We start from the raw sequence: 17,365 nt of genomic DNA on the forward strand, positions 1-17,365 counted from the left end.
GGTGAACAGGAGTGGCTGAGGGTTCTCTGACCTTTCTGCTTAAGCTGGTGGTGAGCCCAGCAATGTGAGTCCTCTCTCTAGAAGTTCCTGGTGGCGTTCAGCTATGTCACTCGGTGTGTGTGTCCGTATGTCTGCATATGTGCCTATGTGTGTGTGTTTCTGTTTGGCAGAACAGGGAGAGATGGGGTGGAAATGGGACAGGACATTCAGAGATGAAAGACTAATTTCCTGTTAATGGCTGGTTGCTAGGCAACCCAGCTTCTTTCTGCCTGCTGCCCTCAAAATTGGACTGCAGAATTTTTAGTGTTAAAGCACCTCTCATGGAAACTCAATGCTGTGAGAGGCCAACCAGTCCCTACCCAGCCATGCCCTCCTCCACCCTGCGGAGTGACAGAGCAGGGCATGTACGCCAGGAATCAAAGTCGCAGACGCAGTCAGCCCTGCAGCCCGCCGGGGTCTCTCATTCTGGCTTTCCTGCCGTCTCCTCCACAGGCAGTTGTGGGTACATGTGCATGGCACACTCTCGTGTGTGTGGAGCACTGGAGTGCATGCATAGACATGGACCAGACCCCGTGTGCATGCCAAGTCGCTCAGTCATGTCTGACTCTTTGTGGCCCTATGAACTGTAACCCACCAGGCTCCTCTATCCACGGGACTTCCCAGGCAAAAATACTGGAGTGGGTTGCCATGTCCTTCTCCAGGGGATCAACTCAGGGACAGAACCCGTACCTTCCGCATTGCAGGCAGATTCTTTATCGTCTGAGCCACCAGGGAAGCCTGAACTAGACCCTGGCTCACACAAAATAATAACAATAGCAATAATAATAAGCTGCTACTGTATTTAGGTACTTACCATGTGCCGAGTATTTTGTTAGGAGCTTTGTATTAATTTCCTTTGTTATTTTTCTCTGTGGCCTTATGAACCATGTTATCCTCCACACTTCATAGAAGGAAGCAGGAAAACTTCAGGGATCAGAGCACTAATTTGGAGATGTTACGGAAATTCAAGACAGGGAGGGCCACCCCGAAATGACTCCAAGAAGGACTCCCATCTATATCCCTTTTTCCTACCCTCTGTAAGTCTTTCTGACACTAGTTCTATCTGGCAAGTAAGAGACCTAAGAGCAGGTGTTCCTTTCTTCTAGCTAAATAGCCCAGACCTCATGAGACCCCCTGTTCTCTGCCATCCACCACCTGAGTCACTGGACCTAGGGCTGAAGCTCAGGCTGGTTTGTGCCTTTGCATAAGGGACAGTGGTTTATACCAAATATTCTGTGCCCCCTCTATCAGAATCATAATTTATTTAAAATGGAAATATGCCACTCAAGCAAAGAAACAAACAAACTGACAGTTCTCAGGCTTCCTTACAGATGGAGATGGCTAATAAAATAGAAGGGGAAGTCATTGGTTGGGGTTTTTGGAAAAGGTTTTTAAAGGAGATTCTCTGTGTAGAGAAAAGGGAGCCCTGTGCGCTGTGGTGGGAAGGTACACTGCATAGCCTTTATGGAAAATGGTTGGAGGCCCCTCAAAAATTACAAATAGAACATGTGATTGATCCATCAGTCCCACTTCTGGGTGTTTATCCAAAGGAAATGAAATCACCACTTAAAGAGATGTCTGCATCCCTATGTTCCTTGCAGCCTTATTCACAACAGTCGAGCTATGGAAACAAACTAAGCGTCTGTTAACAGATAAAAAGATAAAGAAAATGTAGTATATGTATACAATGGAATATTATTCAGCTACAAAAAGAAGGAAATTTTGCCATTTGCAACAACAGTGGATGAAATCAAAGGACATTAGGTTAATGAAATAAGCCAGACAGAGAAAGACCAGTACTGCATGGTATCACTTATCTCAAAATCTCAAAAAAGAAAAAGTCTAACTCACAGAGAGTAGACTGGTGTTGCCAGGAGCTGGGATTGTGGGGTGGGGGAGGCCAGTAGGGAAATGGCGAGAGGTTGGTAAAAGGGTACAAAGTTCCTGTTATAAGATGATGATAAGTTCTGAGGATCTAGTATACAGCATGGTAATTATAGTTAGTAAAGCTGTATCCCACACTTAAAATTTGCTAGGAGAGTATATCAGAAGGATTCTCACAAAAATAAAAGAAAAACACCAAAACAAAACAAGTGATTATGAAAGGTGATGGATATGCTAATTAACTTGATTGTGGGAATCATTTCATATATGTACGTATGTCAAATCATCACATTGTACACTTTAAATAATTTATTACCATTTTGTCAATTATACCTCAATAAAACTAGAAAAAATGAAATAGAATAAATTTTACAAGGGGGACTCCTCAGCTGATGATGCGCCTTTGCCTTCCCCAAATCCTCCTGCTTCCTGCCCGGAACTCCTACATGATGGCTGGAATTCTGGCAGCCCCCTTAAGTTATGAGGTGACCTTGAGGAACAGAAAGAGGAGTGGAAACTGGGACGTTGATGGCACCCTTGAGTGGTGCCCTCAATCAAGGAGCCCTCTTCACTGGTCTGGACTGCTGACCCCCATGGCTTCTTTTAGGTGGTGCTAGTGGTAAAGGATCAGTTGAAGCCTCAAAGTGAAGTCACTCAGTCGTGTCTCTTTGCGACCCCGTGGACTGTAGCCTACCAGGCTCCTCCATCTATGGGATTCTCCAGGCATGGATACTGGAGTGGGTTGCCATTTCCTTCTCCAGGGGAATCTTCCCGACCCAGGGATCGAACCTTGGTCTCCTGCATTGCGGGCAGACGCTTTTACCTCTGAGCCACCCTGGTGGCTACAATCCATGGGGTTGCAAATAGACACAACCGAGCAACTGAGTATCACAAAGCACCATGGTTTCTTTCACATGAGAGAAAAGCAAGTCTTAATTTATTGAGACCAGCATTTGGGTTTCAAACCTCATGCTAACAGATACATCAGGTCTCCAAAAACAGAAGGTGTCAAGCTTCCTTGACCCCTTGGGAGCAAGGCAGAGTTGAGGTGAGCTGGGACCCCCCACCTTGGCATGTGAGATCCTTTATCACAAGTCAGAGTCTGCCCATCACTGCCTTCTAGGAAAACGCCCAGTTGCTCCTGGGCCTCAGACTTTCCCACCATAAATCCTGTCCTCCCTGAGGCTGGTCCTGTGGCCTCTCCAGCTCCCTCCCTGGGACCTGCATGAAATCTCCTGAAGCAGTTTATAGACATAAGGAGTGTGAGGTAACAGATGCTGAACCGTACCACATTCCATCCTCAGTCTGTGGGACCCAGGGATTGGTCAGCCATTTTCTGGAAGGTCAGAGATGAAGAGAGAAGGTTTGGGAAAGACCAGAGGGGACCCCCGACCTGAGTTGGGCTGAGTCAGGGAGTGAGATGCTCGATCAGTCGCCATTTAAATAGGGAGCAGCCCTATTTTGTTTTCCACTCAGCCCTCTACTGGGAAAATCGAGTGAACCAGAAGAACAGGGGTTGGGGGCTGGGAGCAGCAGACTGGTGGTTGGGAGACCTAAGTGAAAAATCCTAGTTCTTCTTAACTTGACCAGATAGCAGGGGGCTGAGCCAGGTGAGCTATGGAGTCCTCCTTCTCTATGCACGGTGGTTCCACGCCCCCTGCTTTAAGGAGTTTATTATCCAGTACTCAGGATCTCCTCTCCCTCACTCTCATCCACACCAGCCTCTTTGGTGTACCGCACACACTCCAGGTACATCCTCACCTTTGCCTGCGCCAGGCCCTCCCCCTGGACCACTATCCCTCTGGAACCCCACACATCCGGGCGCTTCCCCTCACTCTGGTCTCTGCTTAGATATTACTCCCTCAGAGAGGCCCTTCCTGGTCAACCTTATCCCAGGGAGTACCCTGACCACTCTCATCTCTCGCCTTGCTTTGATCTTCCTTATTGATGAACACTTTTGTTCGCATATGATCTTCCTCTCCCGTGGGAAGCTAAGCTTCACCAAGACAGAGATTATGTCTGTTCTGGTGCATTGCCGAATCCTCAGCACCTTCAACAGCTCTTAGAAGACATTTTAACTAGTAAAGGACAGAGTGAGTGCACACACATGCAGAGATATCTGCATACACTACATGTGTATACATATCACACACATCACACACACATAGTACGGACATACATCTATTAGCTTTTGGTGTGAGGAGATGCTCCAAAATGATATTCCAGAACCTCTCAGAATTATACCAGCTGGAAAGGTAATTCCAGAATCTTATTCCCAGCAGACTCCTGCCTGCATAACGAAACACATGGAGTATGGCAATGAAATTTAATGTCAAATTGCAGAATAAAATATTTGTATTTACATGCCTTTTATATTCTCTGTGCAATAAAAGTCACAGTGTTTTCAAGGATGCTTTTCTTATTCAGCTTGTAGCTGCTCGCCCCACCCTTCACCCCGCACTTCTTCTGGTTCTGCAAGAGGTTCCACTAGCAATACCACTGAAGAAACATCTGGAAAAAGAGAGATGGACACTTTAGTTGATCAATTCATGGAGCCACGGAGCCAATGGCAACTTTCCTGGACTATTCCTCATCTCCCTGGTTGTGGGGAACAGAAGGGAGCCCAGAGGAGACAAAATGTGTTTGTAGGACTTAAGTAACTCCATTTCCTCCTCCCTTTCTTATTTATGCCACATAATTAATTAATTCTTATTTGCTAGCAGTGAAGAGAACCAGGTCAAAGGAACAGAGCTTCTCATTGGGACAATCTTTCCGTTTCATGGATAAATATTGGTATTGTGTTACAGAATAAAATAATTTGCCTATTTTGAATGCTCATTAAGAGCTGTTAAGCTTTATCTTTTATTAATAGACTAATAATTCATTTGATTTAAAAAATTAAATATAGTACCACTAATGAACTCAATTTAAGTAATTAAGTCTACTGTAAGTGGAGAAGGCCTATAGTAGAGAACTGTGTCCCGCTGAGTGTTTTGTGTGTGTGAAAAAAAGAATGCTATGCATGCTCTGATCCAAGGTTACACATGATGAAGATGTGTGTACTGAGCCCTGACTCTCCTGGGAAAGTGACTTCAGACTCTATGGATTAACGCTTGCATGACTGCTTACCCAGGGAGGCCAAAGCTAACCAGACCCAGCTAAGAGCAGGAGGAGAATGAGGCAAACGATCTTTGTCATTGCACCACATTCAATTACTTGTGTGGGTTCCAACTTTCCCACCCCTAGACACTTGGTTTGGTGGTTTAATCACTAAGTCATGTCCAACTCTTGCAATCCCATGGACTACAGCCTGCCAGGCTTCTCTGTCCATGGGATTTCCCAAGCAAGAATACTGGAGTGGGTTGCCATACTAATCCCTGGGCTTTAGCATATGAAATTCTCAGAGAGGACCTTCCTGAACTTGACACTTGCATACCACACCTGAGGAGCCACCAACTCCATGAAGTTCCGAGCAGCCTCAATCATCTCGTTTATCAGAAACTCTGGGATCAGTGCTGCTCACAGTTTCATGTTTACACAAAGAATTAATTGGAGATGTTGTTAAAAACTCAGATTTGAATTAGCGAGGCTGGGGTGAGCGTGGGGGGGGTCTTCATTTCTGACATGTCATAGCTGTTACATATGCTCCAGGGACTCATTTATTTTCCCTGGAGGCTCCACTCTCTCAGCTGCACATGGTCAACCCTAAGTCTTCTTACAACCCTGGTCTTTAGGCTCAGAGTTCATTCTGCTGGCTGAGGGTGGGGTAGCTTGGAGCATGGCAGTCTCTTAGTTAGTGCTGAGTGACCAACCCTCTGCTAGGGGCTGGATGTGGAAAATGGCAATCCCCCTGCCCCAGGTAGTTCATAAACCCTTAGGTAAGAAGCCAGGGTTGCAAGGAGATCAAACCAGTCCATCCTAAAGGAAATCAGTCCTGAATATTCATTGGAAGGACTGGTGCTGAAGCTCCAATACTTTGGCCACCTGATGGGAAGAACTGACTCATTGGAAAAGACCCTGATGCTGGGAAAGATTGAAGGCAAGAGGAGAAGGGGAGGACAGACGATGGGATGGTTGGATGGCATCACCAACTCGAAGGATATGAGTTTGAGCAAGCTCCAGGAGTTGGTGATGGACAGGGAAGCCTGGTGTGCTGTGGTCCATGGGGTTGCAAAGAGTCAGACATGACTGAGTGACTGAACTGAACTGAACTGAAGAAGCCAGGACAATCCCCATGTGATATCTGGTGTGGAGAAGATCTGCAGGACCCAGGGTCTTATGGAAGGAATAGTTATCATGACCCAGGACTTCAATCAAGGCCCCAAGGAAGAAACCCTTAAGTGGAGACAGGTGGAGATGAATTGGTATTGGCCAGGGGGAGTGGAGTGGGAATGGAGGGGGAGAGAGTTTCAATGACAAGAACATGTTCAAAGGCCTGGAGTGGGGAGAAATCCATTTTCTTTCCAGTATTTCCTGCTCCTGAACCCTGCTCTCTGCGAAACATCCCCACCTCCAATCCTTTGAACCCGTAGTGCTTTGCTTCTCCCTTTCCCGTGTCATTCAGCTTTCTCCTCTCTGATGTGATATCTACGAGTGAATTTGTTTAATTATCACTGTTGGCCAACGTTCCTGAAGGCAGGACTAAGAACTGACTGGTGGTGTGACTTTCAGCAAGTGCAGACAAGTCCCACGTCACAGGGGTGTGAGTGTCGGCTGAGTCCCCGCTTGCAGGGCACCTCGCATCATGCCAGGCACCCATCAGGGGCTCAGGAAACAGCTACAGAACACAGAGCATGACTAAAATGCATATTCTGGAGCTAGGCTGCCTGGGCTCAAGTCCTGCAATTTCCATTTCTGTGACCTTGGGCTACTTAACGTCTTTGGTTGGCCATCTCCTTGTCCATAAAATCAGGGAAATACACAGCTCATAGGTTTATAAGCTTTATAAAGATACTATATGAACTGTACATGTGTATCTAAAAATTTCCTAAAGCATAAATCCAGTGGTAGCTATTGTTGTTTGCTGTTATGTGCCTATCTGGCAGCTGGGATCAAACTGTCCTCACATCCCAAAAGTCCTCTACAATTGACTTCCTTTGTGGTTCAATGCTTAAGACTCCAAGTTTCCAATGCAGAGGTCATGGGTTCAGTCACTGGTGGGATCCCACTTGCCACACAGCATGTCCAACAGTGTAAAACACACACACACACACACACAATCAAAAAGTCTTCTACAAGTTTTGCTCAGCTCTGATTCTGAAATCCATTACCATTTTCATAAGCAGTTAACATGGGGCAGTGCTGGGACCGTTTCCCTTACCCAGTTCTCTTTCCCAGAAGTCTCAACTGATCACCAGCCCTGCCTGTTGTCTGAGAAATCAACACATCAGCGGTGCTCCTGCCTTCCTGAATGAACCCAGCATGCTTCCCTGACTCTCTAAGGTACATTAAGTTGCATCCAGAAGAGTGATGCTGTTCTCTAGGTTTTGCTGCATGTCATTTATGTTTGAAAACTCAAAGAGTGTGATACTTAGGGTGAGTCTGTCCTCAGAAGAAGCAGGGTTTGGAAGTCGCACAGGTTGCAGGTCAAATCCCAGTTTGGTCACTCCCATGAGGGTCACCCCCACAGCAGAGGGTGGCAGGCTGCCCTGGGGAGTCAGAATGCCTAGCTCTTGCTCCAGCTCCCTGCTAACAAAGGGCGTGCCTCAGGCAAATCACTTTTCCTTTCTGAGCTTTAGCTCCCTGATCTGGTGAGTTGGACTAATAATGACACCTTCTCCAAGGGTTCTTGAGAAGTGAGTGAGATAGTCAGTGGCCGGACATACAACCTGAAGTTAGACTGTATTATTAGCAGGCTTTCGTCTTCCACCCACCCCTCCAGCTGGTCTGGGAGCCTGCAGAACCTGCAGGAGGAAGAGAAGCACAGTGTTATGGGCGGGAATGGACACCAAGGCGAGCCTGTACCCTGCCTGCCTCTCTTGTTTGGAAGCATTGGCTGCAGGTATAAAACAGCTTAAAGAGGTAGAAAGTGCCGGCCCTTGAAAGGACCTGATGAAAGATGACAAGGGCCCCTGTGACAGGAGCCCCCTGGGGAACAGTCTTGGGGAGACACTTTGGAACAGAAAATTCACTGCCCCTGGTCCTAGCACCTTCTAATGGGAGACTGTAGGGGGCTGGGAAGAGGAAGATTTATTCTGGGTAGAAAATTGCATCCCTCTCCATGGTGGTATTTTTCTGCCTCCCTTGAAATGTAAAAGCCAGATCCAACAAACTCTGTGGCCTCCTGAACTCAGGCGTCCAATTTACATATAAATGGAGACCAGGAGCTTCAGAAGGAAAAGGATGCTGGGGACACTGTCCCTGGAGGACAGAGCCTTTGGGAAAATCCGGAAGAAGAACATCCCAAGAGAAAAGGACAGAGGAGGCTCTTGAGGCTGCACTTGTGTGTCTAGGCAAGGGGCCCCTTGCCAAGTTCCAAGTGGCCAGAATCTGGGACCTTCTTGTGTCTGTGGCTTCCCAGACAGTTCCCTGCCCTGTGGTGAATGACAGTCCTAAAGTTAACGGGAACGCAGAATCTGCGACATGCAGGGCCCAACACTGACTGCTTCATACTCACCAACCTCTTCGTTCTCAAATGGACACCACCTCCATTTTACAGATGAGGAAACTGAGGCTCAGAGAGGTGAAGCAATGTGCCCCCAGGCAGCTCTGGCAGCTCTGAAGCACGAGGAATGCAGCCTCCTAAGCCGCTGGTGACTGAAGCAGCTTCCAGTCCGGCCCCTCCCAGCCCTGCCAGCCCATTTCCTGTCGCTCCCATGAGTCTGCATCCTGCTCCACCACAGCTGGCACAAAGACTTCCCACGAAGCTTTGCATTTACCAAATTAGTAAATTAGAGAAGAGATGCGGCTTTCATCTCGCCCATATAGAACTCTTGGGGAAAAAAAAAAAACTTCCAGAAACCCTCACAGGGAAGGGGTGTCCATCAACAGAGGCATGTCTTCTAATTAGGCAGAAATGAAAGGGGAAGGTGAACCAGCCCCAACTTCTAATCAATTGGATGAATCAAAAGAATCATCAGTTTCTCATGGTTAAGAAGTTGGTTGAAGGAGAAAGCACACAGAGACATCCAAGTAACTGGACGCACGGTCGTTTTTGCTTTTGTTTTTCTAAGGACTAATGTCTTTCCTTTTGACACTTTTCCTTTGTTTAATCGAGGTGCGATTGAGGCTCTGCGTGATGATGTCACATCTCAGAGCTCCCTTGTGCCTCCCCCCAGATATAAGAACACACAAAATGCTTAGCTCATGCTTGCTGACCGGATGGCTGATTCTGTTTGAAAATGTCTTCCGGCTGTGGTACAGCCTCTGCCAGGGGCAAAAGAAGTTCACAAGCACAGAATTACTGGGGCTGGAAGAGACCTTAGAAATCCTTTTGTCCCACCTTCTCATGTTACAAGCTAGGGAGTGCAGGAGGTGGGTGAGAGAACTTGCCGGGGGACACAAGGCCGGTTAGAGACCAGCCAGGCCAGTGTCTCCTCACTGTCACGCCAATGGGCTTCTCCTTCAGCGTTTTGGTGATGGAGGGAAATCAGGAAGCTCATTAAAAACACACTCCATTAGCAAACTCAGAAAACCTCATCAATTCTGAAAAGCAGGGGCCTACGCGCACAGCCTGGGGAGAGCAAGTACCCATCCCTTCGTTTGCACCGTCCTAACATCTCTCTCCTTCTCTTTCTCTCTCTTCTTGGCTGTGACCCATGGCTTGCAGGATCTCAGTTCCCCACCCAGGGATTGAACATGGGCCATGGCAGTGAAAGCCTGGAATCCTAACCACTAGGCTCCCAGGGAAGTCCCCATAACATCTCATTTTTAAACTAAATACTTTTCTCCATTAGAGTCTCGAAAGAACAGAACACACCTGTTGTCACATAGAGCTAGGAGAGTGTCCTGACATCAAGGAAGGAAGAGAAAGGAGGCCAAGACGGCTGCAGGCTTACTTAATACTTGGTGGTTTTGCCTCCTTAAGTTTCACAGTAAATCCAAAGGGTAGGGGTGTCTGAAATTCTGTTTTTATAGATGAGTATAAATTGAGACTCAGAGAAGTTAGGTGACTTGCCCCCAGTCACACAAGTAAGTGGCCAACCTGGCTTTCAAAACCAGGTCATCCTGCTTAGCTCAGGACCCTGGGGACATATGGAATCCAGAGTTGTCCCCTGAAGGAAAAGCTGAGTTTAGTAGGAAGAGCACTGGGCTTAGTGGTCAGGAGACCCAGACTGTGGCTTTCCATGAGGCAGATTCCATGCTGTCTACTTGAGCACATTGTCCGGCATGTAGTGGTGGCACTGAAATATTTCTTGAATAAATAATTATCGTGGGATCTGACAAAGGATGTAGATGCAGGAAGTATATAAAGAACTCCTAAGGCTCAATAATTAGGCGATAAACAACCTAAGAAAAAAAAGGCAAAGGAATCTAACAGACAATTCACCAAAAGTCAATTCAATGACCAATAAGCACAAGGAAAAAGTACTCAGCATCATTAACCATGAGAGAAATATGAATTAAAGCCATAATGAACCATCATTATGCACCCACCAATTAAACCATGAAAGAGACTAAGAACACAAAGTGCTGATGAGAATATGGAGCAACTGGAGCTCACTGGCGCTCATGGTGGCAAGGCACAATAGTACAGCTACTTTGGGAAAAGTCCACAAGTTTCTTGTAAAGTGAAATTTACATCAAACCCTATGACCCAACAATTCCTCTCTTGAGAATTTACCCAAGAGAAATGAAAACACATATCCTCAAAAAGACTTGTACAAAAACATTCATAGCACCGTCATTCATAATCACTCAAAACTGAAAACAACCCAAATTTTATTAACAACAGAGTAGATAACCAAATTGTGAAATTTACATCCTCTGGATGGTATTCAACCAAAAGGAATTAACTATTGATTCATGCAACAATATGGATGAGTCTCAAAAATATGTGGAGTGAAAGAAGCACTGCTAAACAAGGGATATATTGAATGACTCCATTTATACGAAGTTCTAGAACAGGCAAAATTAATGTATGGTGTAAAATATCAGAACAGTGGTTGCCTGGGAGTTTGAGGCAGTGATAGACTGAAGGAGAACAAAGGAACTTTCTGGAGTGATGCGATGTTTTGTAACTTGGTAAGAATTTGGGTTACTCAGCTGTTTATGGTATGCAGGCTGAAGGGTTTAGGGCTGCTGTCTGCCACTTTGAAGGGCAGAAAATATAAGATGGGTCACAAGATGAATAAGGCAATACCATCCTTTCTCTCCTCCCACTCTCTAATCCCATACTGGGGTTCCCCACTGGCTAAACTAGAAGGACATTTGACCTGGGTTAGGGCTCAGATAGAATTTTATCTGAGAGGTTTTATTTTATCTGTTAGAAAAAACAAAGATATATATAATAAAATATTAACAGTTATCCAAAAAATATGGATAAGAGATGAACAGATATGTGAAAAAAATAAATAGAGCAAAATGCTAGTGTAGAATCAAGGTGGTGCTTATGTGCTGTCCACTATGCATCTTATCCGCGTGCTTAAGTTTTTTCATAATACAATGTGGGGTATTCAGTTCAGTTCAGTTGCTCAGTCGTGTCCGACTCTCCGCGACCCCATGAATCACAGCACGCCAGGCCTCCCTGTCCATCACCAACTCCCGGAGTTCACTCAAACTCATGTCCACAGAGTCAGTGATGCCATCCAGCCATCTCATTCTCTGTCGTCCCCGTCTCCTCCCGCCCCCAACCTTTCCCAGCATCAGAGTCTTTTCCAGTGAGTCAACTCGTCGCATGAGGTGGCCAAAGTATTGCAGTTTCAGCTTTAGCATCAGTCCTTCCAATGAACACCCAGGACTGATCTCCTTTAGAATGGACTGGTTGGATCTTCTTGCAGTACAAGGGACTCTCAAGAGTCTTCTCCAACACCACAGTTCAAAAGCATCAATTCTTCGGCGATCAGCTTTCTTCACAGTGGGTATTATGAAGGGAAAATCAGTATAACTTGGATTCCCCTTTTGATCGTAATGCCTACAGCCTTTAAGGACCCCGTGGCCTCTCCCTGCCCACCTTTGAGCCCCATTTCTCTTCACTCCACCTCTCACTCTCCACACTGTGGCCGGAAGGATCTCCTTTCACTTCATCAAGCCCACTATGTACCACCTCGGGCCATAGGACCTTTGCATATGCTCCCTCCTCTAGGAATCTCTCCTTGATTTTGTTTCTCAGATACTGTCTCAGACTTGAGCTCAGGTAGCACTTTCTTCTGGGTACTTTCTCTATCATCCACTTCCACCAGCTCCACTGCTTTAATTCTTAGAGACACACACTTTTTCTATCATAGGACTTATTGTTAAACCCTTAGTGTGACTATTCCTTTCTTCCCGTGCCCCATGAGACTGACAGTTCCATGACAGCAGGGCCGTGGCACACCCGCACCCAGCACAGGGAATGTCTGGAGCCCATGCCCGTGAAGGCTCTGCAGAATTCATGAATTCTTCTAAGCAGCCTGTGGCCCTGCGAAAGACACGGCCTTTCTCCATCCATTTTTCTCAGCTATCGAATGAAGATTGGTGAAGAACAGCCTTTCTTTTTGCACAGAGCCATTTCAGACTAAATATTCAGACACTGCATGTTTTTAAGTAAAAATGAAAACAACTTTAATGAATCCTACAGAAAACATAATGCATATTCCTTTCACTAAGATTATTCACTTTGTTGAATAAAAGAATTTCAATATGAAAATTGATGCTGTTTTTTAGCCACTAAAATGTTCCTAGTTGGGTGCTTTGAAAAGGAGCCCCAAGGCTAAGAGGCAGTTCTCTAATCTCCCACCTCTTACAATTTAGAGGGCATTAGAAGGCTTATTCACAGCTATTGTCTCATTCCTTCTTCTAAAATAGGCAATATTATCATCCATTCATTGAAGATGGTGACATTGACTCAGAGAGGTAAAGTGACTTGCCCAAGGTCACACAGCAAGTTGATGACAGAATGCACTTGAGTTAGTTCAATCAATGGAATACTTTCTGAGCATCTGCCCACCCTTCCTGTATGTGGTACCACATCAGGTACTGAAAATCTAGTGACAATAAGAGGCATCTTCTTGTCTTTCCCAATTTGGTACCCTCATCTGTTGGTTGTATGATCTTTTTTCTACCTGGTCAGAGAAGGAGAGACATTCACCTCAAGGGTCTTGGCTTGAGTGCTCCAGAAACAGACAATGATGTCGGGACAAGTAGTCCATTGGGGAAACAACCTCAGAAAGTACCCACAAAGAAGAGAGGAAATGAGAAAGTGAAGAAAGCTCATATAGGGAGTGAGTTATTACTGTGGGCAACTACTGTGGGGGGCTGATCCCACTGGGGAGCTTTGGGAGACTGTATAGGACATGTCTCAGAGTTATTACTGAACAAGTCATAAAAAGTGAAAAACATCATTACAGAGGTTAACATATGCTATATTCAACCCCAGGGTTCTTTCTGTTCCTATCTTTTTTCAAGACCCCACAGCAAAACGGAGATGCGGGGAGCATGAGCCAAGAGGAGAGGCAGGCCAGCTCCTGCAGAGAACATCCCAGCGCTCTCCCCAAAACTGTGGATTCATCTTGGCTCCAGCATTTATGATAGCGAATCAAAAAACTTTCATGTATCTGTCTCCTAAATAAGATAGGTGTTCTTCAGAGCCAAGGACCGTGTCGTTTTCTTTCGGTGAATTCCCCAGTGTTTATCAGGGCTTGGTCGGGCTGTGTCCCCTCAGCCTGGGGCTCCCTGAGGCTGGGCTGTGTCCCCTCAGCCTGGGGCTCCCTGAGGCTGGGCTGTGTCCCCTCAGCCTGGGGCTCCCTGAGGCTGGGCTGTGTCCCCTCAGCCTGGGGCTCCCTGAGGCTGGGCTGTGTCCCCTCAGCCTGGGGCTCCCTGAGAGCTCCACCTCCTCCAACGGCACACCCACCACCACTCCTGCATGCATCCCTCACTACAGTCCATCTCAAGTCCCTCCTCCGACCAGTAGGCTCCTTCTGTTGATGAGCTCAGCATAACCCTGTCCGTGTCCTGTTGATGAGCATTTTTAATGTTTCAATCTGAATATTTTAAGGAACTGCAAACGCAGGGAGGAAAAAAGAGAGAGCAAAATGAAAATGGGGAAAGAAAGGCCAAGTAGTGGCTAAGTTCGTTCCAGCAGGCGGCCCTCAGCCTTGAGGGGAAACTCTAATGCATGCACGAAAGCCTCATGAATAATTATTTCTGAGCAGCTCAATATTTTAAATGCTGGAATTTTTTTTCCCCTCCTCAGGAGCATTCCACAACTATTTATCGCAGTGCAGACCCTGGATAGAAGGTGATAAGTTTGATTTCTGGGTTGAGGGATGAGCTGAGTGAAACTGGGGTGGTGGTAGTGAGCAGAGGTGGATGGGCCTGCTGGGGGGGTGGTGGATAGCAGATGGGACCCCCTGGGCCAGCATCTCGTGGGTCAGAGGAGAAAGGTCACCACCCAACAAACAAGCTCGGTTGGATTCTAGAATCTTTTTCCCCTAAGAAGCTTGGAGCTTGGTGTTTCTGTTGTCACCAGCCCTGACATTGGGTGGGGGTGGGGGGGTGACAGACAGCTGAGGTAGAGGAAAGATACAAATGCCTGATACTTGACTCATGGTTAATGTCAAGGGTATGGGAAAATTGCAACTCAAATGCATAGGAGACCTCTCAGCCTGTGTGATGAAATGACTGTCTCCTCCCCAGTTTCTCCTTTAGAGTGTCTACACTGAGTTCTCCCAACAGGTCTTAGGATTGGCTCTTAATACAGTACATTGGCTAAACCATACCAAGGGTAGCGACTCCTCGAGTTCATCCTTTCAGTTCAGTTCAGTTGACATCAGTCGCTCAGTCGTGACCGACTTTTTGCGACCCCATGAATCACAGCACGCCAGGCCTCCCTGTCCATCACCAACTCCCGGAGTTCACTCAAACTCATGTCCATCGAGTTGGTGATGCCATCCAGCCATCTCATTCTCTGTCGTCCCCGTCTCCTCCCATCCCCAACCTTTCCCAGCATCAGAGTCCTTTCCAGTGAGTCAACTCTTCACGTGAGGTGGCCTAAGTATTGGAGTTTCAGCTTTAGCATCAGTCCTTCCAATGAACATCCAGGATTGATCTCCTTTAGAATGGACTGGTTGGATCTCCTCGCAGTCCAAGGGACTCTCAAGAGTCTTCTCCAGCACCACAGTTCAAAAGCTTATTGGTTTATTTTAGCTCAGCTCCAATCCTGTGAAGTTGAAAGGATAGGTACCATTATTCTCTCTCTTTTTTTTTACCTCTCCGAGTGGCATGCAGGATTTTATTTTCCCGACCAGGGACTGAACCCATGCCCACTGCAGTTGAAACACAGAGTCTTAGCCACTGGACCTCCAGTTCAGTCCGGTTCAGTTGCCCCGTCGTGTTCTACTCTTTGTGACCCCATGGACTGCAGCACGCCAGGCCTCCCTGTCCATCACCAACTCCCAGACCTTGCTCAAACTCATGTCCATCGAGTCAGTGATGCCATCCAACCATCTCATCCTCTGTCATCCCCTTCTCCTCCTGCCCTCAATCTTTCCCAGCACCAGGGTCTTTTCCAGTGAGCCAGTTCTTCGCATCAGGTGGCCAAAGTATTAGAGTTTCAGCTTCAACATCAATCCTTCCAATGAATATTCAGGACTCATTTCCTTTAGGATGGACTGGTTGGATCTCCTTGCAGTCCAAGGGACTCTCAAGAGTCTTCTCCAACATCACAGTTCAAAAGCATCAATTCTTCAGTGCTCAACTTTCTTTATAGTCCAACTCTCACATCCATACATGACCACTGGAAAAACCATAGCTTTGACTAGACGGACCTTGGTTGGCAAAGTAATGTCTTTGCTTTTTAATATGCTGTCTAGGTTGGTCCTCCAGTTGTTTGCTCAGTTATATCTGACTCTTTTGCAACCCCATGGACTATAGCCACCAGGCTCCTCTGTCCATGGGATTCTCCAAGCCAGAATATTGGAGTGGGTTGCCATTTCCTTCTCCATGGTCCTCCAGGGAAGTTCCTATTGTCATTTTATGTTTAAGGAAACTGAGCCTCAGAGAGGCGAGAGATTGTCCCAGCTCTTCTGTTCTTCAGAAGATGAAGCCAAAGAAAAGGCTCCCGGTGTCTGGACTCCCAGGCAGCCCTTGTCTGTTACCCTGTAACTGTCTTAACAGTTGCCTTCATGGTAGCAGTGAGGAGACACCAGACATGTGCAGGCTGACTGACACACCCTGTGCATCCTTCACGTCGGTGTCCTTTCCCCGAAGCCTCCCTCCACTGGCTCCTCTGCTCCCTGTGGCATCTGCTGTCTGAATTCCCCTGGGCCCTCGTTTACATTCCCATCACTCTTGGCCATCATCTTTGCATCATCCAGCCTCCTCAACAAGCTCCTTGAGGCCAGCTGTCATGTCTTATGCTTCTCATATATCCTCCCCAAGGCCTGCGGCAGTGCTGGGCACAGAGATGGGGTGGAATGGTGTCCGTTAGCACATTGTCATCATCATAATGGCAAGCTTTTATGCACCACTTAACTCATGCCAGGTACTGCTGCTGTCCGAAGCTTGTTTACATGGACTCATTTCATCCACAGCACCACCATTTAATGGGTATCCTTCTCCTTCTCACTGTGCACATGAACGATCTGAGATCTAGGGAAGTTAAGTAAAATTTCCATTGTTATATAGCAAGGGAGTGACCAAGTCAGGCACGCAAGGCTATTTGGCTTCAGCCTTAAGTGTTATATGCCACGCAGTGGAGTGGTAATGAATGAGCCAGTTCAGGAGACACAAGAGATGCAGGTTCAACCTCTGGGTCAGAAAGACCCCCTGGAGGAGGAAATGGCAACCTGCTCCAATATTCTTGCCTGAAAAATCCCGTGGACAAAGGAGCCTGGTGGGAGCTGCAAAGAGTCGGACATGACAGAGCAAATGAGCACACACACACACCACCTTTCAGTGTGGAGTCCACGCATGTGTGCTGGTCTCAGCAAGTCTGCTGTTGTCATTCAGTCACTAAATCGTGTCTGACTCTTTGCGACCCAATGGACTGCAGCACACCAGACTTCCCTGTCCTTCATCTCCCGGAGTTTGCTCAAGTTCATGTTCACTGAGTCGGTGATGCTGTCTAACAGTCCCATCCTCTGCCTCCCTCTTCTTCTGCTTTCAATCTTTCCCAGCATCAGGGTCTTAACCGATGACAGGGCTCTTTGCATCAGGTGAAGTAGCGAAGCTTCAGCTTCAGCATCAGTCCTTCCAATGAATCTTCAGTGTTGATTTCCTTTATGATTGTCTGGTTTGATCTCTTTGCAGTCCAAGGGACTCTCAAGCGTCTTCGCCAGCACAATTCAAAACCATTGAGTCAGCC

At 46.8% G+C, this 17,365-nt stretch overlaps 1 long non-coding RNA gene across 1 annotated transcript; it reads right to left on the reverse strand.

Annotated features, from left to right (window-relative positions):
• Nucleotides 1-4,243: 4,243 nt before the first annotated feature.
• On the reverse strand, nt 4,244-8,698 carry LOC129543288 (uncharacterized). The gene is made up of 3 exons (XR_008683279.2): nt 8,540-8,698; nt 7,752-7,826; nt 4,244-4,434 (listed from the first exon to the last, which is right to left on the reverse strand). It is a non-coding gene; the product is annotated as an uncharacterized LOC129543288 (long non-coding RNA).
• Between the last annotated feature and the right edge of the window lie 8,667 nt (nt 8,699-17,365).

Source organism: Moschus berezovskii, chromosome 23 (genome assembly GCF_049115385.1).
Source record: "Moschus berezovskii isolate FMDL1 chromosome 23, NW_MosBer_1.0, whole genome shotgun sequence".
Lineage (NCBI taxonomy): Eukaryota > Metazoa > Chordata > Mammalia > Artiodactyla > Moschidae > Moschus > Moschus berezovskii.